Source organism: Canis lupus, chromosome 10 (genome assembly GCF_011100685.1).
Source record: "Canis lupus familiaris isolate Mischka breed German Shepherd chromosome 10, alternate assembly UU_Cfam_GSD_1.0, whole genome shotgun sequence".
In the NCBI taxonomy this organism is placed as follows: domain Eukaryota; kingdom Metazoa; phylum Chordata; class Mammalia; order Carnivora; family Canidae; genus Canis; species Canis lupus.
The window spans coordinates 57805972-57826974 of record NC_049231.1 but is presented as its reverse complement, the minus strand read 5'-3'; the positions used below and the strand labels follow the sequence as shown (position 1 = coordinate 57826974).

The following is a 21003-nucleotide window of genomic DNA, read 5'->3' as shown; positions in this document are numbered from 1 at the left end:
CCTTCGAAAAAGTTGCCTGTTTTTTAGGTAATCACCCATCTTTCACAGAGAACCTCAATTCTAAGTATATATTGCTCATAAGGCTTTTTTTTTTAGGAGAAACAAAAGCCCAATCCCTTAATCTAGAGTTTAAAAACACTACCTGTAAAAGTCACTAAACAAGAAAAAAAGGAAATGTTGAACAATTTCTCCTTTGGGGAGAAACAGGTTGGTTTTCTACAATGTCACTGACCCTGAAGAGCATATAAGACTATAGTAGAAGCACAACAGTTATCCTACCTTCATTCTGCATCGCTTTTCTACCTCTCCGTCTACTTAAACTCCTTTCCCTGGTTCCTCAGCATCTAAAATTCTGTCACGGTTCCCCAAAAATGATAACCTTCTTTTTTTTAACCACAGAAAAGCTATTTCTACATAAGAGAAATTTTGCGCTAAACATGGCCCTAAATGTTCATACCTTTTGCCTTCACGTTTTTTATTGATCCTCTTCCCACCCTTTCATGATTTTTTTTGCCCATTATGTGGTATGAAAATTGAGAACACTTAAAAACTACAAGGTGAGGTCCTAACTCATGAGCAGACAGTCAGAAGACCCTGGAAAATAATGTTGAAACATGATCAAAGTCAAGGGCAGAAAGAATATCCAAATAGGCAACAAATTATTCAGTTCCTTAACTGAGCTTTTTAACATTAAAGAGAAAAACAAAAGATTTCATAATATAATTTGTGCTATTCCCTCATTGAACAATGGATTCTCTAAGTATACATAAGAGAAAATACTAGAATGTATTGACTTTAGGTTGCAGCATGAGTAGATGTATTTTCTTCTCTATACTAAGGAAGAAATAGATTTCAAGTGCAATACATGACATTTGTGTTAGATTTTTTTTTTTTCTGACTTTAGGGGAATAAGTTACTGGAATATAGCCCCAAAAGACCTCCTCTGGAAACTTTGAAGAATCTAAGCTAGTTATTGGACAGGGCTTCCTGGAAAAACTAGGTGAGAGCTTCTTTAAGCCAGGGACAGGCTGCATAGAGTAATATATTTGAACACTGGCTTGGCAGTCAAGCATATTCTGGGTGTGAATTCTGCTTCTACCAGTCACCATATTGGTGATCTCAGGCAAGTTGCTTAGCCTCTAAAAGCCCCAGTTTCTGGGCTATAAAAATGAAGGTAATGCCAATCTCTTCAACAGGGTTGTTGTAAGAATTAAATGAAGCAATGTAAGTACTGGCATATGAAATGCAAATAATGATAATAAAAGGAGGGCAGCCTGGGTGGCTCAGTGGTTTAGCGCCACCTTCCTCCCAGGGTGTGATCCTGGAGATCTGGGATCGAGTCCCACGTCAAGCTCCCTTGCATGGGGCCTGCTTCTCCCTCTGTGTCTCTGCCCCGCCCCCCTCTGTGTGTGTCTCTCATAAATAAATAAATAAAATCGTTTTAAAAATGATAATAAGATAATAATAGCTAAATAATCTAGTGATTACCAAATGCCAGGCACTCTTACCCACTATGCAACCTATTACTGCTATACTACTGCTATGACTACTACTACCATACATTATTTATCAATATATCCCCAGTACCTAGCACAATGCCCACCATGTTGTCATTCAGTAAATACTTCTTGAATTAAATTTCTCAGCATTACTTAGACTGAGATAGGCAAGAAATGAACAATCCAGTCAACTAAGAATTGTATCCATATTCACATATTTATCAAAAAGCATGACTATCATGTTTCATTGAATTTACTTGTTTTTTTTTAATTTAAATAAACTGTATGGAAATTTGGGTAGCATAGACTCTAATATTCATGAATGTCTGCAGAAAATAAAACTATAGACCAATTTTGCTTGTAAATACCCTCAGTCATGAGTGAGCTTAAAGATAAGACATGTAGCATTTTGTCATTTCATTGAGAAGCAGATTTGAATCACACAAAATAGGAAATCAATATATGAGGACCAGTCCTAGAGATGTGCTTGGTATGTGCCCCAGGAGAGGGCACACTGAGAAGGAAGCTTTGCCCTTTGCTAGATCCATTATCATAATAGTAACTCTCATAAAGCTGTGGAGGAAAAGGCTTTTTTGTGGAATAATAGGCCCCCAAATCAGCCAATGCACGGAATTATAGTAGTATTCATGAATTTGGGAATTCTAAAAGGACTTGGGACAAATTCCTGGTAGATGTCAAGGATATACCATACAGAATGTGATAACTGTGAGAATTAAAATCAGACCACCTAAAAGCAATTCATTTGGAAGACCAAATAAATTCTCAGAAATTCAACAAAAAATGCTGGTGCAAAGTTTCAAAATCCAGTTCATCTTTATCTTATCATTTTTCTAAGTGTGATATGTTCATGATTCCCTGTTTAATTACCTTAGAAACTTTTTTAAAAACCTTTAGAATAGGGACTCCTGGGTTGCTCAGCGGTTGAGCATCTGCCATTGGCTCAGGGTGTGATCCCAGTTTAGGGATCGAGTCCCACATCAAGATCCTTGTGAGGAGCCTGCTTCTCCCTCTGCCTATGTCTCTGCCTCTCTCTGTGTCTCTCATGAATAAATAAGTAAAATCTTAAAAAAAAAAAAAACCTTTAGAACATTTTCACATTTTCTAAAATAGTACAAGCAATGAAATGCCAAGCTTACCATAATAAAATATACATACAGAAAATATGAAATTGCTTTGCATTATAACATTAACCATATTACAGAGTAAATATTATGTTCTTTTAACATCTAAGAGTAAACTAATGGCTCAGAAACAACATGTGTGATCTGACTAAATTAGTGTTACTATGGAAACTTGATATTTTCAATTTCCCAACCCTTAAGGTCAATTTCAACACTGCAATATGCTGTTTTCCATTTTGCTGCTATAGTTCAGTACAATAGAAAAGCATGCTGCAAATCAGAGTTATTAAAGACTCTAAACTAAAACTGAGAAATAAGAGTAAGAAAAACTATATTCTTCTCTTAAAAAGTTCAGTCATATGTCATCTATGGTTCATTCCATAACCCAAGTCCTCATCTGGCTTGTCTTTATTTTTCCCAACAGTTTGCTGGCAGATTCACAAACTCAAAATAAATAGAATTTTTCCACTATCTAATTCTGAATTTGGCAGGGAAACTCAATGATGAATCTATTCCTACCTCAAAAAATGTTTTCTTTTATACATTTCACTCACTCATACTCACTCAAGACTGTAGATTAGAGAAATAACAACTTCAGTGTGTGTGTGTGTGTCTGTGTGTCTGTGTGTTAGGATTGGGAAGGGGATTCTATCATATATGTCTCAAGAATAAATCAAAATACAAATCCAATCCTGGGCAGCCCGGGTGGCTCAGCGGTTTAGCACCGCCTTTGGCCCAGGGTGTGATCCTGGAGTCCCACATCGAACTCCTTACATGGAGCCTGCTTCTCCCTCTGCCTGTGTCTCTGCCTCTCTCTCCCTCTGTGTCTCTTATGAATAAATAAATAAATTTTTTAAAAAAAAAATACAAATTCAATCCTAATATCTGAAATTTCAAATAGGAATAATCAATTTTTTCATCAGTTCCCTTCTTGGATTCCTTCTAGGCATATGAGGAGAAATCTCATAGACTATCACTATGAAGAGGATATTTCCGCGTATCCTAAAGGAGTAAAGTCTCCTCACAATAGTGGGTGGTGCTGCAGCCTCATGACTTCATTTACCCCCCAGCTTGGTTCTTTAAAACAAATACTTCACAGCCTACACAGACTTCTCACCTTCTAACTTGCATAGAACTTACAGTAGTAAAATAATTTAAACAATAATTTTTATTATTTCCTTCACCATACACTGGTAAGTGAAGGGTTATTGCTATCTAAAAAGCTTTCCTTACTCATTTTTTCTTACTTTTTCAAGTTAAACTTAGTCCCAGTTACAATCTCTACCTACCAAGTCTACCTTCTATTACAAACCTTTTCAAAAGAGTCTTAAAAGCTCATTCATTTTAATTTGGAAATAATGCCAGGGAAGTGACACAACGTGAACCACCCTGTTTGTTTCATGTAGGTGCCTAGAAACAACTTATAATTTCTATTTGGAAAGAGACAAACCTGGGTTATACATGAACTTTTACTGTGGAATCTGTTAGCTTTACTTTTTCAAGCATCACCTTCAGTTTATGTGAGGAAATCTGTCCCCAGGGCATTATTTTAAGGAGATTTGTGGATTTATACTGCCTAATGCCTCCAAATTAATTTTACCAAAGCAATTTTGATCATTTCAGTACCTGACTCAAAAATCCTCAATGATCCTCTTTCTTTCTTCATTGCCCACGGGCTAAAGTTCTAAAAGGCTTTCAACAATCTGGCAGCAATTAGTGCCTGGGACCTCACTTCCTACCCTCCCTACACAGACTCTGTCTTCCAACCAGGGCAAGGAGCTTACAATTTGTGTCCAGTGGGTTATGATGTGTGGTGTGGACCAGGGAAAGCTATGTATTATATTCTAGCCTCTTTTTTCAATGAGAGTTTTACTGAAGTTATCCTATTCTTTCTCCACAGTTCCACATTGGTTATGTTGTAAGTGGACCCCTTAGATCATAACTGTGAAGAACGGTATCCATACCTGATGGAGAGGAAAGAACTACACCCAGAAATCCTGGACTTGGAGCTTGAATCGGACTTTGGATTGTCTACCTTTAGACAAAGGTTGTAACTGAATGTAACAAGTAGGGAGGAAGATATGTATGGATGCTGAGTAGCCAGAGAAAAACTATAGAGGCCTCTCTGGGTACCTCCCAAACATATCACCAACTCCTTTCTGTAGAGCAACCATGCTGTTTAAATGGCAGCAAACCATACCTCCTGCTATAGGTGGATCCTAATTTGTCTACACCAACATTGGCATAACCCAAACCCATGTCATTCAGTAGCTGTTATTCTCCTGGCCACTGTGATAGGCCTGTAGATGTTGCAATCATAGCAAATCTGAGAACTTTTTACAATTGCTAAAAGAGGCAACTCTCCTCCTGGTTATGAACAAGGAATCATATAGTCTAGATGTGGTAATCAGACACTAAGATGGCCTCCAATGATTCCTGCCTCCTAATACTCACATTTTTGTATAATACCCCTCTCACAGTGTCCCAGAGTTGGTCTGTATGAACAATAGAATAGGGAAGAAGTGACGGTGTGTCACTTCTGAGATGATATTACAACATCCTGGGTTGTCTTTCCTCCTTTTCTCTTTCTTTTTTTCTTTTTTTTTTTTTTTTCCTTTTCTCTTTCTTTATCTCTTTCCTTCTCTCTCATCACTTGTTCTGGGAGAAGCCAATTGCTACTTCATAAGAAACCCATAGATAGGCCCATGTGATAAGAAAGTGAAACCTCCAACTAAGAGCCATATGAGTGAACTTGGAAGTAAATTCCCCAGCCCCAGTGAAGCCTCAGATGACCACAGCCTGGCTAACATCTTGATTGCTGCCTTCTGAGAGACTCTGAGATAGAGCTACTCTGCTAAACCATGCCTAGATTCCTATCACACAGAAACTATGAGGTTAAGTTTATTGCTTAATCCATAAATTTTGAGATAATTTGTTATGCTGCAAGAGATAACTCATGCACTTGAGGAATCATCTTGCAACTAGCAAGAACAAACACCAAACTGAAGATAAAGAGAGGGCTATGAGGGTCACAGAGAAATGGGACTACAGCCCTTATTACAGCACCCCTGCAGCCCACTTTATATCTAGTTCTCTATAGTTACATAAGCCAATAAGTAAGTGTCCTTTATTTTTAAGTCATTTTGAGAGAGGTTTCCAATACTTGCAAAGAAAAGTTGGCTAATGCAGAATTTATTGAGGGGACTCAGTACCTTCAAATGTGACTTTCAAACCACCCTGATCTCTGCCCATTTGCTCATATAGCAGCCCTTTGTCTCTGCTCACTTCATTCTTACAAAACTTTTCAAGCCTCACCTTTTCTCATCTGATGACCACTGCAAGAAGGTTTCTAGGCAATCTCAATCCAGACAGTACTTCTGCTGTCATTTCTGTTCATTTGGCACTTGTAATACACTCTCCCATCTTTGATGAGTATATATTTATCTAGATTGTAACCTCCTTGGGCAGCCCTGGTGGCGCAGCGGTTTAGTGCCGCCTGCAGCCTGGGGTGTGATCCTGGAGACCCGGGATGGAGTCCCGCATCGGGCTTCCTGCATGGGGCCTGCTTCTCCCTCTGCCTCTCTCTTGCTCTCTCTGAATGAATAAATAAATAAATCTTAAAAAAAAAAAAAAAAAAAAGATTGCAACCTCCTTGAAAGTAGGAACCATTTTTATATACTTTTAATTCCTATGGTACATACCGTAGAAGGCACTTGTTAAATATTGACTGTTTGATTGACTCCATCAGTCAGGATTCTTGATGCAAAAGTTGGCTTGGAATCTGAGATCTTCATTCTGGTAGGTCAGATGCCAAGATACCTACTGGAGAAAAAGGAATAATCAGAAGAAAGGAGGAGGCTGCCATTTTGCTGGCCTATATTTTCTCCATTTCATCCCTTGCACACACAATAATGAAGGATTTTAAAGATGCTACTTGATTCCTAACAACATCATCTCATAAAACTTTCTGCATGTTTGAAAAGGATGGCAAGCTGTTCAGGTAAGCCATGGTCATTACATACATTTTTGGAACATATGTAATGTCCGTTCTAAACAGTCTGAATTCAGAGTACAACTTCCAACCCTTAACAACATTCTGGGCAGCTCCCGCAGTTTTGAAATGACTATGTTAAAGAAATCTAGTCCTGGGACGCCTGGGTGGCTCAGCAGTTAAGCGTCTGCCTTCAGTCAAGGGCATGATCCTGGAGACCTGGCATCGAGTCCCACATCAGGCTCCCTGCATGGAGCCTGCTTCTCTCTCTCTCTGCCTGTGTCTCTGCCTCTCTCTCTCTGTGTGTGTGTGTCTCTCATGAATAAATAAATAAAATCTTTAAAAAGAAAAAAGAAATCTAGTCCAATTTAAAACTTCACTTGCAGCTCCTCCCTTTCTGTAGGTCAGACATTTGTGACTAGGACCCGGACTAGTCTTCCCCTCCACTTCTCTGCCCTTCTCTCTAGAGTGATGAGCTTAAAGTTTGGAGCGTCTAGTAGAAGCAGAGATAGAAAGGGACAAGTGTCTATTTCAGTGCTGCATTGTGGCCTTCTCTTAGCTGATGCTGCTTATTGGCCTCTGGGCGGCAGAGTCCTGGGATCAAGTCCCATATCGGGCTCCCCACAGGGAGCCTACTTCTCCCTCTGCCTGTGTCTCTGCCTCTCTCTTTCTCTCTCTCTGTCTCTCATGAATAAATAAGTAAAATCTTTTTAAAAAAATAATAGGGGAAGGAGTGGAAGTATATATGGGAACTGTTACTTTCTGCATCTCTGCAAATGGTCCTCAGGGCACCTTCAAAGGGGAAAACACAGTACTTTCTACTAAGCCAAAGACACGACTCTAATAACATGTCCATCTCCCCTCATCTAGTGAAAAAGTGGATAGGACATGAGGACTGGTTCAGTCTCAGATGATGATGGGCAGGGGGCAGGGAGGAGGTTTCTGGGGGGAAACAGTTTGTCTGACTCATCATCACATCCTGCAGGTGATATTTCTAGTCCCCAATATTTAGAATATAGTGTACTTTATCCTTAGCTTTGCTCCCAGTTGCCAATTGCCTACTCAACACTCTGAAACCCATAGCAAATAAAGGGAACTTAAGTCTGTTGGAAAAAAAGACAAGATTCTTGCCTCTCCTTGTCAGCATGAGCTAGCACAATACTATTATGGTAGTCTTAATTCTCCATATTTTCTCACCTGCAACATGAGAATACTATTTACTTGATTAATCAGTTTCATACACAACACAAGCTAAAAACATAAGATCATGTTAATTTTATTCAATATTTATCTTGTGTCTCTGGAAGAGCATTCAGTGAAAAAAATATGCCAGTTTCTTAGCACTGATTTACAATCCCAGCTTGTCATGTATTATGTATAAGGTTTTAGGACTCTTGTAAGACTTCAATGTGATCATGCATGAGGAGGTCTTGGCATAGAGCAAGTACTCAATTAATATTATCCATCATTATTATTATCATCTCTGTGACCTTAAACAAGTCATTTAAGCTCTCTGAGTCTTCATTCCCTCATTTTTAATTGAGGATAATAATGGAGTTTTGAAGATTCTATAAAATCATGTTATCTGGAAGCAATTGTAAATTTCTTTGTAAATGTTAGATATTGTCTATGAAACAAGAACATTGGACCTTTAAAGTATTTTCCTCTTCTAAAATGCTATGCAAGGACGCCTAAGTGGCTCAGCGGTTGAGCATCTGCCTTCAGCTCAGGGCATGATCCCAGAGTCCTGGAATCTAGTCCCATATTGGGCTCCCCGCAGGGAGCCTGTTCCTCCCTCTGTCTGTGTCTCTGCCTCTCTCCGTGTGTCTCTCATGAATAAATAAATAATTTTTAAAAATAAATTAGATAAAATGCTATGCATTTATTATTTGGTATTATGAAGAAGAAAAGAAAAATGTTCACTTTGCAATAGAGTGTGTTGCAACAAAAGCTGTCTCATTCTATCCATGAACTCACAATTTCCACAGAGTGTAGGAGACTGCTCTTCTCTTCTATTATTCTTTCAATTTTTATCTGTTCCCCAAAATATTTCACTTCTTCAATGTATACATTTCAAGCACCTTCACATAACTTAAAATGGAAAGGAAATTACTTAAGAGGCAGTGGAAAAGTACCAAAGGATCGGCCAATAAAACTTAGTCATAGGGGTGACTTATTCCAATTTCTAACATCTAAGACACTGGTGGGAAATTTTCTTTCTTCCATCCTGCTTTCAAATATGAACATTAATGCCATCACAGAGATATTAACTCTACTTTAGAAATTCCAAATCTTACCATATTCCTTGACTGCTGAATACAGCATAAAGTATATTCAAAAACTAAAGCTTTTTTTTTAATCTATTTAATTTACATTCTTTGGCCAATCTGTCAAAAATATCTGGACTGCTCAGCCAACTGAAATTTGAAAGAACTGTAAATCTAAGTGCAATCTTTAAGTAAGAAATTGAAACAAACTCTACTATGTCTGCCTTTAAGGAATAAAATAGTAGTTAACATATTTGGGCTACTTAAGACATTCAGATTCACAATTATTTCTAATCATTAAGCTTTAAAGTGGGAGGTTTTCTTGACAACAGAATCAATATCAAGTTTGAAAGTTGGAGCTTCACTGAAAATTTGCAAGTGGCTCTATCTATCAATCAAGCGAAATAAATGGTCTGGACATATTTACTTGGCTCTTATTAATTTGAGAAGGGTCATTACACACACTTTTTATTTAATACATGAGATTCCTTGGGAGGAGAGAAGCAGAGCAGATAAAGAAAATGTGATTCAAAAAAAAAAAAAAAGAAAATGTGATTCAGGGATGCCTGGGTGACTGAGTGATTCAGTGTCAGCCTTTGGCTCAGGGCGTGTTCCTGGGGTTCTGGGATCGAGTCCCACATCAAGTTCCCTAAGAAGAGCCTGCTTCTCCCTCTGCCTGTGTCTCTGCCTTCTCTGTGTCTCTCATGAGTAAATAAATAAACTATATATATATATATATATATATGGTTCAGTGAAGGTCAGTGACTTACTCAAGATCATAGGAACTGGTAAAACAGAAAGGAAAACATGGGTCCTCCTGATTCCCAGCCCAGGGACCCTCCCACCACAACAGGCTGTTTTAAAAATCCATGGAGTTGGGGCAGCCCGGGTGGCTCAGCGGTTTAGTGCCGTTTTTGGCCTGGGGAGTGATCCTGGGGACCCAGGATCGAGTCCCACGTCAGGCTCCCTGCATGGAGCCTGCTTCTCCCTCTGCATGTGTCTCTGCCTCTCTCTCTCTCTCTCCTTCTCTCTCTCTCTGTGTCTCTCATGAATAAATAAATAAAATCTTAAAAAAAAAAAAAAAAACATGGAGTTCTTTGAAATCCCAAGAGAAACATCTTACCTATCACTCTGCCATTTATAAGTTAAAATCGTGTCAGTTAAAATCACTCAAGATCATGTCTAGCATGGAAAAGTGCTTACAACAGTTTTCATTTGCTCATTCAGTCATTTCAAAACTATTTGTTGAGGATACACAATGTGTCCAGCATTGTGCTGGCACTTGGAATGCAGTTGTGAATAAACTAGACGTGGTTCCTACAGTTTAGTCATGGAGATAGATACTACTCACATAATCACATAGGAAATATATCACTAAGAACTAGAAGTAAGTCCAGAATGAGTACACCATGCTTTGAAAGTGTTTAACAGAAAGACCTAGCCTCATCCGAAGCATCAGAGGTGGCTGGGATAGGAGAAATGGGTGGGGAAAGAAGGAGTATCCTAGACCATGGAAGGACACACAAGTCCAAGTGGATCACATCTATAGAAGCCTTGAGGCAAGAAGGAAAATCGAACATAGTTTATGACAGCAATTTTATTTAAGCAAAGGGAGGAAAGTCTAGCAGGAAATGCACCAAATCATCTGTGATATTTTCTTTTGGAGAGCAATTGGCAAAGTTCATTTTCTTATTTATGCTTTATTGAAATGTTCCAAATTTTCTACAATGAAAAATACAAGTTTTGTGATCTTAGGTGAAACTCAGCCTAAAGAGGTGGGAAAGAGCTGACTAGAAAATCTATCCCAAAAGGTCCCTGAGTGAGAAGGGAAAACAGAACTCTCCCAGTCACTCTAGGCCAGAAATCCAGGAGCTGAAGTGTGAAGCTGAAAGTAAACAGCACAAGAATATAATTAGCACTTTGGTGATTTAAGAGGTCCCCAAATACTCAAAATGTATAAAGCTGTGAATGAGAAGGAACAAATGTGTATTGAGCCCTCTTATGTGCCAAGCACTATCCTACACTCTTTATGGCATTTCCTGGGAACTGTAGTGTACAGATAACAATGCTTTATTTCTACAATTTACCCACTGATTGTGTTCCTTTCTCTCACACTAAACCCTATGAGATGTGTATTATAATCCCATTTTACAAATAAAAATGGAAGTGAGATTTAAAGAGAGGTTAAGTAATTTGCTCAAAGCCAGACATCTATTAGGTAGGATAGTTAGAATCAAAAGAAAAGTCCTGTTTGACTCCAAAGGAGTCCCTAGGACTCCTGTCACCTGTGTAAATGTGATGGAGATTGTTTACATTAAGATTTTCCCATAAGAATTGGGGAAAGGAGGATTCCTGGGTGGCTCAGTGGTGAGCGTCTGCCTTTGGCTCAGGGCGTGATCCTGGAATCTGGGATTCAGTCCCACATCAGCCTCCCTGCATGGAGCCTGCTTCTCCCTTTGCTTATGTCTCTGCCTCTCTCTGTGTGTCTCTAATGAGTAAATAAATAAATTCTTCAAAAAGAAAAAATTGGGGGGAGTGAGAAGAATAATTAAATTTTTATTGGGAAAGTGAAGCAAATTAACTCATGAACAATTAAACTAAGCTATGTTTCTAAGACCAAAACCAAATTAAAAGAGGCCTGTGTCTCTGCCTCTCTCTCTGTGTCTCTCATGAATAAATAAATAAATCATTAAAAATAAATAAATAAATAAATAAATCATTAAAAAAAAAGAATTGGGGAAAGGTATGATTATGGTTGTTTTGTTGCTAGCCAAAGATGACAGGATTGTGCTGGCAGGATGGTAAAGCTTATTATTTCTAAACACATAGTGCCAGGGTCTGCTCTAAATACATTAGAAATCTTATCTAATTTAATTCTCATAACAAGCATATGAGATAGGTATTATTATCCCATATTTGCAGATAAGGAAACTGAGTCCCAGTGAGGTTAAAAAAAAAAAAAACAGTTTGCCTAATATCACACAGAGCTGTCACTCGAAGCAGGTAAGGTGGATCTAGAATCTGTAGGCTTAACCATTGAACTACACTTCCTTCCTAAATTCTCTTTTTTTTAATACTTTATATGAGAGAGAGCATGAGAGCATGCTTGCAAATAGAGGAAGGGGCCAAAGGGGAGGGAGAGAGAGAACCTCAAGCAGACTAGGCACTGAGCATGGTGCCCCAGGCAGGGCTGACCAGGCGATCTCTTGACCTTGAGATCCTGACCTCAGTGAAACCAAGAGTTAGAAGCTTAAATGACTGAGCCACCCAGATGTCCCTCCTTACTAAATTCTTAACTGAGGGATGCCTGGGTGGCTCAGTGGTTGAATATCTGCCTTCTACTTGGGGTGTGATCCCAGGATCCAGTATCTGAGTCCTGCATAGGGCTCCCTGCATGGAGCCTGCTTCTCCCTCTGCCTATGTCTCTGCCTCTCTCTATCTCTCATGAATAAATAAATAAAATCTTTGGGAAAAAACAATCCTTTTTTTTTTTTTTGAAAAAAAACAATTCTTAACTGACTCTTGGTTCCCTCTACATGTGAGTGATCTATTTTCACAACTTCCATCCATTGACTGGTGAAAGACAAGTCCCTTTAGAGGCTTGAAGCAGGTAGAAAACCACTCTGACACTGGCTGCCCTTTGTCTAAAAAGTCTGAGACGTAGCCTGGGGGAAAGTGCTCGTGATTCTCAGAATGAAAACCGAACAATAATGTTGAGGCTCTCATTGCCCAAAAGCAGCTCGCTTTGTAAAAACAAAGTGTCCATCCTAGTGGTTCTCAAATTGTAGGATACATCAGAATCAGAGAGCTTGTAAAAAAAAAAAAAAAAAAATGCAGATTGCCAGGCCCTACCTCACAGGTTCTGACACAGAAGGTCCAGGGTGGGGCCCAAGAATCTGCATTCTGACAAGTTCCCAGGTGATGCTGGTGTTGCTGATGGGAAGACTGAGGATCCTTGGCACAGCCTCACAGAGGGCAAGACTCACAGGACTATCAGCACCCTGCATCTAAGCCCTAAAACTGAGAGTTCCTTTCATCCTGGCCACCCATTGCCTTCAATAACCTGATTCCTGAGTAAGTGAATGAAGAAGGAACAATACCTCTCAAAACTGCAACGAACCAGGACCGGAAGTGTTTGCTGAAGAAAACTGATTTTTAGGTGGTGGAAGTTTCCATTTTTTTGTTTTATTTTGTTCTATGGTTTGGTTTGGTTTGTAAGGGTTTCTGATTACTATGTCATTCAGGTAATTATCTTTAATCTGAAAGTAAAAACAAGACACACCTAAGGTTTAAAATATTAAGATTATATTAATCCTCCAACCTGTCTGTTCACCTACAAATGTACAAAATAAAAATTCCATTTTACTTTTTGAGTTGCAAAGTCCCAAACCCAAAATGGTGACTTAAGTAACAACCGAGCGCCCTCTGGTGGGAATGAAATTCTACATTGTCCAAAGGCTGCAGGAGTGTTTCCTTTGCTAAATAATAACAGATTTTCATTACTATTTGAACCCTTTGAAATTGGTGAATGCGTTGTGTATTGAGGATACATATAAAGAAATAGATTGACCAGAGGAGATTTTGAAAAGAACCATTGTGAAAACAGAAGGAAGCTAAATTTTAGATAACATTGATTTAAATCAAATCTGTTACTCCTCAAATTTTTACCCACTAGGTTTAGCTCCACTGATGATTCTTGTATAAATCAATTACTATGATGATGACAGAAAATATTTGTATTGACATTACAGATTCCAAAGCACCAGAATAACATGCTAATATGCATAACTGGGATTCTAGTAAAGTCTTAAAATTATCTCAAGTTATAAATATTCTACTGGTCTCACTTGAAAATGCCTATGACTGAATATAAAAAGTAGTGAAAGGGAATAAAGGGAAAAGGAGAAAAAATAAGTGGGAAATATCAGAAAGGGAGACAGAACATGAGAGACTCATAACTCTGGGAAACGAACTGGGGGGGTGGAAGGGGAGGGGGACGGGTGGTAGGGGTGACTGGGTACCGGGCACTGAGGGGGGCACTTGATGAGATGAGCACTGGGTGTTATTCTATATATTCGCAAATTGAACACCAATAAAAAATAAATTTATATTAAAAAAAAAAACAAAATGCCTATGACTTTTATTGAAGTTATCAGCCTTGTTTCCATTTATCTGACATTTTATAAAGCTATCTTTTGTATTTTGTAAAGTGTCCTGACCCACTTCATGGACCTCTCTAAATTCACAGCACATACCTATAGGTTCAGAGCTAGGCATAAGGGATTTAGCTCAGGACATCTTTAAAATATTAATCGAGTTCAGGAGGTAATCTCTAGATTTTGAACAGATGCTAATAACCACCAGCTGGATTTTTATAACATGACATCGATGATTTCTTACCAATCCTTTAGTCCATCAGAAGAGCCAGTAAAAATTTTGAATGAATTGTATTTTTGAATGTAGTAACTGAATTAGACTTATATTTTGCATTTCCCTTCTTTTAGAGTTCTAATAATAGCAGCTACTGTTTTTTTTTTTTTAGCAGCTACTGTTTATTGAATGCAAACTATGTGCTATTATTCACAACCTTACTGCATTAATATTCTCACTATTTTCATTTTCCAGATCAGGAAATTCAGACTTACGGTGGTTAGAACACTTACTCAAATGTACACAGCTAATAAAGAGCACAGCAGAAATTTAAAACCAAGAAATCTTTTTTTTTTTTTTTCTTTTTTTTTTTTTTATTGGTGTTCAATTTACTAACATACAGAATAACACCCAGTGCCCATCACCCATTCACTCCCACCCCCCGCCCTCCTCCCCTTCCACCACCCCCAGTTCGTTTCCCAGAGTTAGCAGTCTTTACATTCTGTCTCCCTTTCTGATATTTCCCACACATTTCTTCTCCCTTCCCTTATTTTCCCTTTCACTATTATTTATATTCCCCAAATGAATGAGAACATATAATGTTTGTCCTTCTCCGACTGACTTACTTCACTCAGCATAATACCCTCCAGTTCCATCCACGTTGAAGCAAATGGTGGGTATTTGAAAACCAAGAATTCTTAACTACAATCTTAACCAGTATGGCACACTACTTCCTTCCCTTTTTAAAAAATCTCTTTGCCTGTAACAAAGGAAAAAACAAGTAGGGACACAAGTAGTTTTTCTCTTTAAAGGTGCCCCTAGTACTTTAAACACACATAATCTTTATAATCTGTTTCTCTGTTAGGCTCCTTCATTTCAATGAGTCAGCATCATCTTCTCAATCCCTTATAATCCAACCATTTATAACCTTTGACCTGAGCCTCACTCTCAAATGCAATGAGTTACTCAATCCTTTTCACTGCTGGTCTCCTCCTCTCCAGATGCAGCACCCTGACTGTTTTAATCTGGCTTCAATCTCACTGCCTCTATTTTGTCTCATGTAATTCCTGAGATCATTCTCCCCAAAGCATAGCTCTGCTAGCATCTTGCCCAAGCCCAATGCCCATTATGCACAGAACCTGAAAGCTGTTCATGACCTGGCTCCAAACCACCACTTCAACCACATCCCCATTATCAGGGTTTTTAACAAACTTTTTACTCTAGTCACAAACAAGAAGTGTCCATTGTTCTCAAACAATACCCTCAAAGTGCCTTGCCTTTGCTTGGACATTTCCCTCCCATCATATCCCTAAATGCAAATGTTACCATCCCTTCAAGGCCTAAATAAAACACCACCTTCTTTATGATTCCATCTTTCCTGATTCTGCAAACTAGAAATTATTTCTGCTTCTCTGAGGTTTATTTCTACTTCCTCTGAGCCATTTGTTATTTCTGGCCTTGTGTTACAGGACAAATCCTTGTGGGTGGTTGATAAGTATCTCAAACTTTGCACAACCAAAATCGACATCATCATCTCTCCCATTCTAAACTTTTCAGAAACCTGGGAGTCATCCTAAATCCTCTTCCCTCATCCTCACCCCTACAGTAAATCAGGGCCAGATTTTGTACTCCCCAAACATCTCTTGCATTTCTTGCATTTGCTCCCACTGAGTACTCTTATAATGCCACCTCATCGATCATAGAACCGTAGCAATTAGTGTCTACTCTCTTCTTGTATCTGGTCTTACTTATTTCCTTAAATTCATCCTCCACATCATCATACAAGACATCTCTTGGAAATTCAAAACTCCACATGACTCCCCTGCTTAACTCCATCTATAGTTCTCTACTGCCCACAGAGCATGGTCCAAGATCCACAGCAGAGAAGCTTCCATCCTGTATTCTGTATCCTACAACTTTCCACCTTCACTTTCAGTTGAGTAACAGCAAACTGATTCTAATTCCCTGAAGACACTGGTATTTTACACTTCTCTGCCTTTGCTCTGCCTGGATTGGCCTTCCCTTCAGCACTCCTTTTGCAGGGCTTCTGTGTTGCATTACTCTTGCCAGCAATAGTCCCAGCCACCCTCAGTCCCTCTTCTGTACCTAATGAAGTCATACCAGTTGTTTTGGTTCAAAATTCAAATTTCATCTTTCTGGGATCCCTGGGTGGCGCAGCGGTTTGGCGCCTGCCTTTGGCCCAAGGCGCGATCCTGGAGACCCGGGATCGAATCCCCCGTCGGGCTCCCAGTGCATGGAGCCTGCTTCTCCCTCTGCCTGTGTCTCTGCCTCTCTCTCTGTGTGTGTGTGTGTGACTATCACAAATGAATAAAAATTAAAAAAAAAAATTTTCATCTTTCCCAGAAGCTTCTCTGGACTTCTTCAGTAGTCTGTGCACATGGCTTCCATTACCACATCTTGCCATGGATTAAAAAGATCATCCAGTTATATGTTTGTCCCTCCCATTACCAGGCTTGAGGGCAAAGACTATGACTTTTTTATCTTTGTAGCTCTGACTTCTAGCCAGTGCCTCACACATTCAATAAATGTTGGTTAAATTGAAATGCTATTTCAATTATGAAATGTTGGTTATATTCATGCTATTTCACTTGCAGGACTGTGACTTACTAGAGAGGAGGAATTCTGGCTTACAGTACATATCTTTATATTCTCATAGTCATTGTACACAAAGCTGACCGAGTATCAGAATATCCTGGAGAGCTTCTTTTTAAATCCAAGTTACCTGGAATTGAGCATTTTATAAAGGTGATATATCACATCATGGAGGGGAGGTACAATAGCAACCATTTCCCCAAAAATGCTAATTTTCATAACATATATAATGATATAATGTAATTAATAGTTTGATAATTTGATTGTGATAGAGAGCTAATGCTGAGTGAGTAGAGAAAATGTGTATGTGACACAGAATCACTTAGCTGGAATGGGTGGCTACTCTCTTGGCATGTCCAATATTTATTTACTTAAGTATACATTCACTCTGATGTTAACTTTGGTATTTGTGTGGTGTGCTGTAAACAACAAAATTACCAGGTCAAGGCCAAAGAGTAAAAAGGAAAATGAGGCTCTGGAGTGAGTGGAATGTAAAGAAAATGAAGTTTGTTTTGTCAGTTTTTGTATAATTTATTATTTTTAGCATCTAATAACTAAATGCATTTATATTTAAATTCCTTTATTATTGAAATCCCTGCAGCAAAAATAACTTGGTTATTGCCCATCTAAAACTCTAACTCCTAATTTCCTTTTTCTACTGAAACAATTGTTTTGATAACATACTTTAGTGAAAAGTATCTTAGGAATGATGCTATTGAGTTATAGCAGAATAGGTTGTATTTTTTAAAATGGCATTGGAATAACTAGCTGACCAAATGGAGCTTAGACTAGAGGAGAATAAAATCATTAAAAAACACGAACATGACCAAACCTGAATTCATCTTTTTTTCCCCAATTCTGACTTTCTTCACACCTCTCTAGGAGAGGCACAATTGCTCACATCTCTCTAAACCAAGCATACTATATCATATGTAACTCTTTCCATACCCTCTCCCCAATATCCAGTGTGTCACCTAATCTCATCAATTCTACCTCCTAAGCATCTCGTGAATCTGTCCACTCTTTTCCAACGACCTCCCAACACCCCGGTTTATTTTTTTTAAGATATTTATTTATTTATTTATTTATTTATTTATTTATTTATTATTTATTTATTCAGAGAGAGAGAGAGAGAGAGGCAGAGACACAGGCAGAGGGAGAAGCAGGCTCCACACAGGGAGCCTGATGTGGGACTCGATCCTGTGTCTCCAGGATCACACCCTGGGCTGCAGGCGGCGCTAAACCGCTGTGCTACCCGGGGCTGCTCCCAACACCTCAGTTTAGACCTCCATTATCTTATGACTCCTAACTCTGGGAAATGAACAAGGGGTAGTGGAAGGGGAGGTGGATGGGGGGGGTTGGGGTGACTGGGTGACCGGCACTGAGGGGGGCACTTGACGGGATGAGCACTGGGTGATATGCTATATGTTGGCAAATTGAACTCCAATTAAAAAAATAATTAAAAATAAAAAAGACCTCCATCATCTATCTCATAACCGGATTTCTGTAGTAGCCTCCTAAGGAGTCCATTTCCCTAAATCCTTGTGCTTTTCCAATGCATTCTTATAAACCAAATATCAGCCAGAAGAAATATAGGTGGAAAAACATATCAAATAAACATACAAGCATGAACAAAATGATCAAGACAGAAGTCTTTAAGATACTAAAAATAGCTCTTCTGGCTGAAATCCCCGCTTCTCACAGATATTCAAACTTCCATGAAGTTTCTATTGTCAGCCCTTTCTGTTTTTCCTCTCGCTAGGATATCTTTTTAAAAATACTGGAAAAATGAATTTGCATCATCCTGCATCCTTTCTAATCTGTTTTTTATGATATGCAGAAATTTCTGCACTAAGTCTCACAAATAATTTCTTTCAAAGAATTATCTGCATCTACTTTAAAACTCAAAAACCAAAAAAAAAAAAAAAAAAAAAAAAAAAACCTCAAAAACCCAGTATTTATTATTTTCTTTCTTGTAGCAACCTTTTTTTGGAGACTGTACAAATACTACACTCAGGTTATTTCTTGAGTGCGTGAGAATGGTAAGATAGCAGAAAATATTGGAAAAGAAGAATAAGTATCTCAAAATGTTATCTCACTATATTTCTATGCCTCCTTGCAAATTCCTCAAGAGAAGACAGTCTTCCATATTATCTGAATTCCCCCATAATACATTACTCATGAATTTATATTAGGCCAAGTCTTTACGGCCATGTTCCCCTATTCTTTATAACTAAGTAAAATAACAAATATGAAAACAGCATGGAACCTATATACCCAACAGGCTCAATAAAAATCATTGTTGAAGATGAACCCTAATACTCTGAGTACCGTATCTGAATTTACTTCTTTATCAGAAGGGGTTACAATTTGAATGTACATATGATATGGAGAACGAAGGTAAAAGGAAATGTAGATAAAATTAAATTTCCTTAGAACCTGCAGCCCATTGACAAATACTTTGACAGGCAGAATATAGCATTCCTCCAGGAACCCCAAATCTTAGTGTTAATGCTTTGCTAGAGGGAAAAACAACATTATCTTGACAAGAGCTCCTTGGCCTCTAGTATCCTGTGAGTTTTCTCTGGCATATGAAAGTCCCTTTGGAAACTTTGTCTTCACCTCCCCCAATTCCAAAGTATATAATCAGTTGCTCCTCCCCAATCCCAGGGCAGCTCTTTCTGCCCACCGGTCTTGTCCCTGTGCTATAATAAAACCACATTTTTTGCACTGAAAATGTCTCAAGAATTCTCTCTTGGCTGTCAGCTCCAAACCCCAATACTTCCACATCACATAGAATTTAATTCATACAAATATATCTTCCTAACAATTAAAGTAATCAAACTTTACAAAAGACAAAGACTCAAACTAAAATTTACCATAAGAAAATATTGGGGGGTGGGACGCCTGGGTGGCTCAGTGGTTGAGCATCTGTCTTAGATCAGGGCATGATCCCAGGGATCGAGTCCCACATCAGGCTCCCTGCATGGAACCTGCTTCTCCCTTTGCCTATGTCTCTGCCTCTCTCTGTGTGTCTCTCATGAGTAAATAAATAAAATTAAAAAAAAAATTGGGAGGAGTGAGAAGAATAATTAAATTTTTATTGGGAAAGTGAAGCAAATTAAGTCATGAACAATTAAACTAAGCTATGTTTCTAAGGCCAAAACCAAATTAAAAGAGGCCTAATGAGAACTAGGTTGCAGCCTAAAAGAAATCTCAAATGCCCTCTTCACCCTGGCATTGATGTAGGGAATGGTTGGGATTTGGAGCTGATGGCCAAGAAAGCATTCTTGAGACATCTTTGGTGCAAAGAGCTGGTTTTATTAAAGCATGGGGACAGGACCTGTGGGCAGGAAGAGCCACACTAGGGTCATAAGGAGTGGCCTATTATATACTTTCAAGTTGGGAGGGGGTTAGGGACAGTAAAATTCTCTCAGGAATTTTGGAAGCAAGTTTTCCAGGACCTTGAGGGTGCTAGTTATTGTTAGGAATATTACTAGCTATTGTTGGGTTATTATCGTCTAATAAAACCTTAATCATGAAACACTTCTGAGGTACATTGGTGGTCATATGCATAGGGGACGACTGCCAACATACATCTTGGAGGGTAGAGATAAAGGAATTTTCCAAGGGTATTTTGATATGTTAAAGTAGACTCACAGGATCCTGAGGGGCAGCTAAGATTGCTTTTTGTGCTCAGCAAAGTATTAACATCCAGAAAACTGAGTTCCCAGAAGAATGTCACTCTGCCTGTTTCAAGGACTTGTCAGTGGGCTGTAGGCAGTAAGGAATTTTAATGTTTTTCTTTTGCCATTGTTTCCCACATCAGTACTGCCTTGCTAGGAGTCCATGGGAGTCTGTATTTTAAAGGGCAAAAATGTGCAGGCATTTGCAACAGAAATTGCTGTTTTCTTACATAATAGTATATGTTCCATAAATGTTTAGTGGAAATGAGAATGATGCATATTGCAAGCAGGAAAAAAAAAAAATAAAGATTGTTAAAAGGAAGAGAATATGCAAATGCAGGTGTCCAAATGGAATTTTTATGAACTTGTTAATTTTTGAAAGTTTTGTGAAAGACTGAAAAAGACAAAATATTAAAGCTAATATTACTGCTCAGC

At 38.5% G+C, this 21003-nt stretch overlaps 1 long non-coding RNA gene across 2 annotated transcripts in view; it reads right to left on the bottom strand.

Annotated features, from left to right (window-relative positions):
* LOC119873678 overlaps positions 1-21003 on the bottom strand; it is a 111865-nt gene that overhangs the window by 82608 nt on the left and 8254 nt on the right. The window contains exons 1-3 of one of the 2 annotated variants that reach the window (XR_005365994.1): positions 16898-17021; positions 13000-13158; positions 6343-6463 (exon numbers count right to left, since the gene is read on the bottom strand). This is a non-coding gene — a long non-coding RNA (uncharacterized LOC119873678). Of the gene's footprint in view, positions 1-6342; positions 6464-12999; positions 13159-16897; positions 17022-21003 lie in introns of those variants that run through there. The other variant, XR_005365993.1, reaches the window with a different exon arrangement.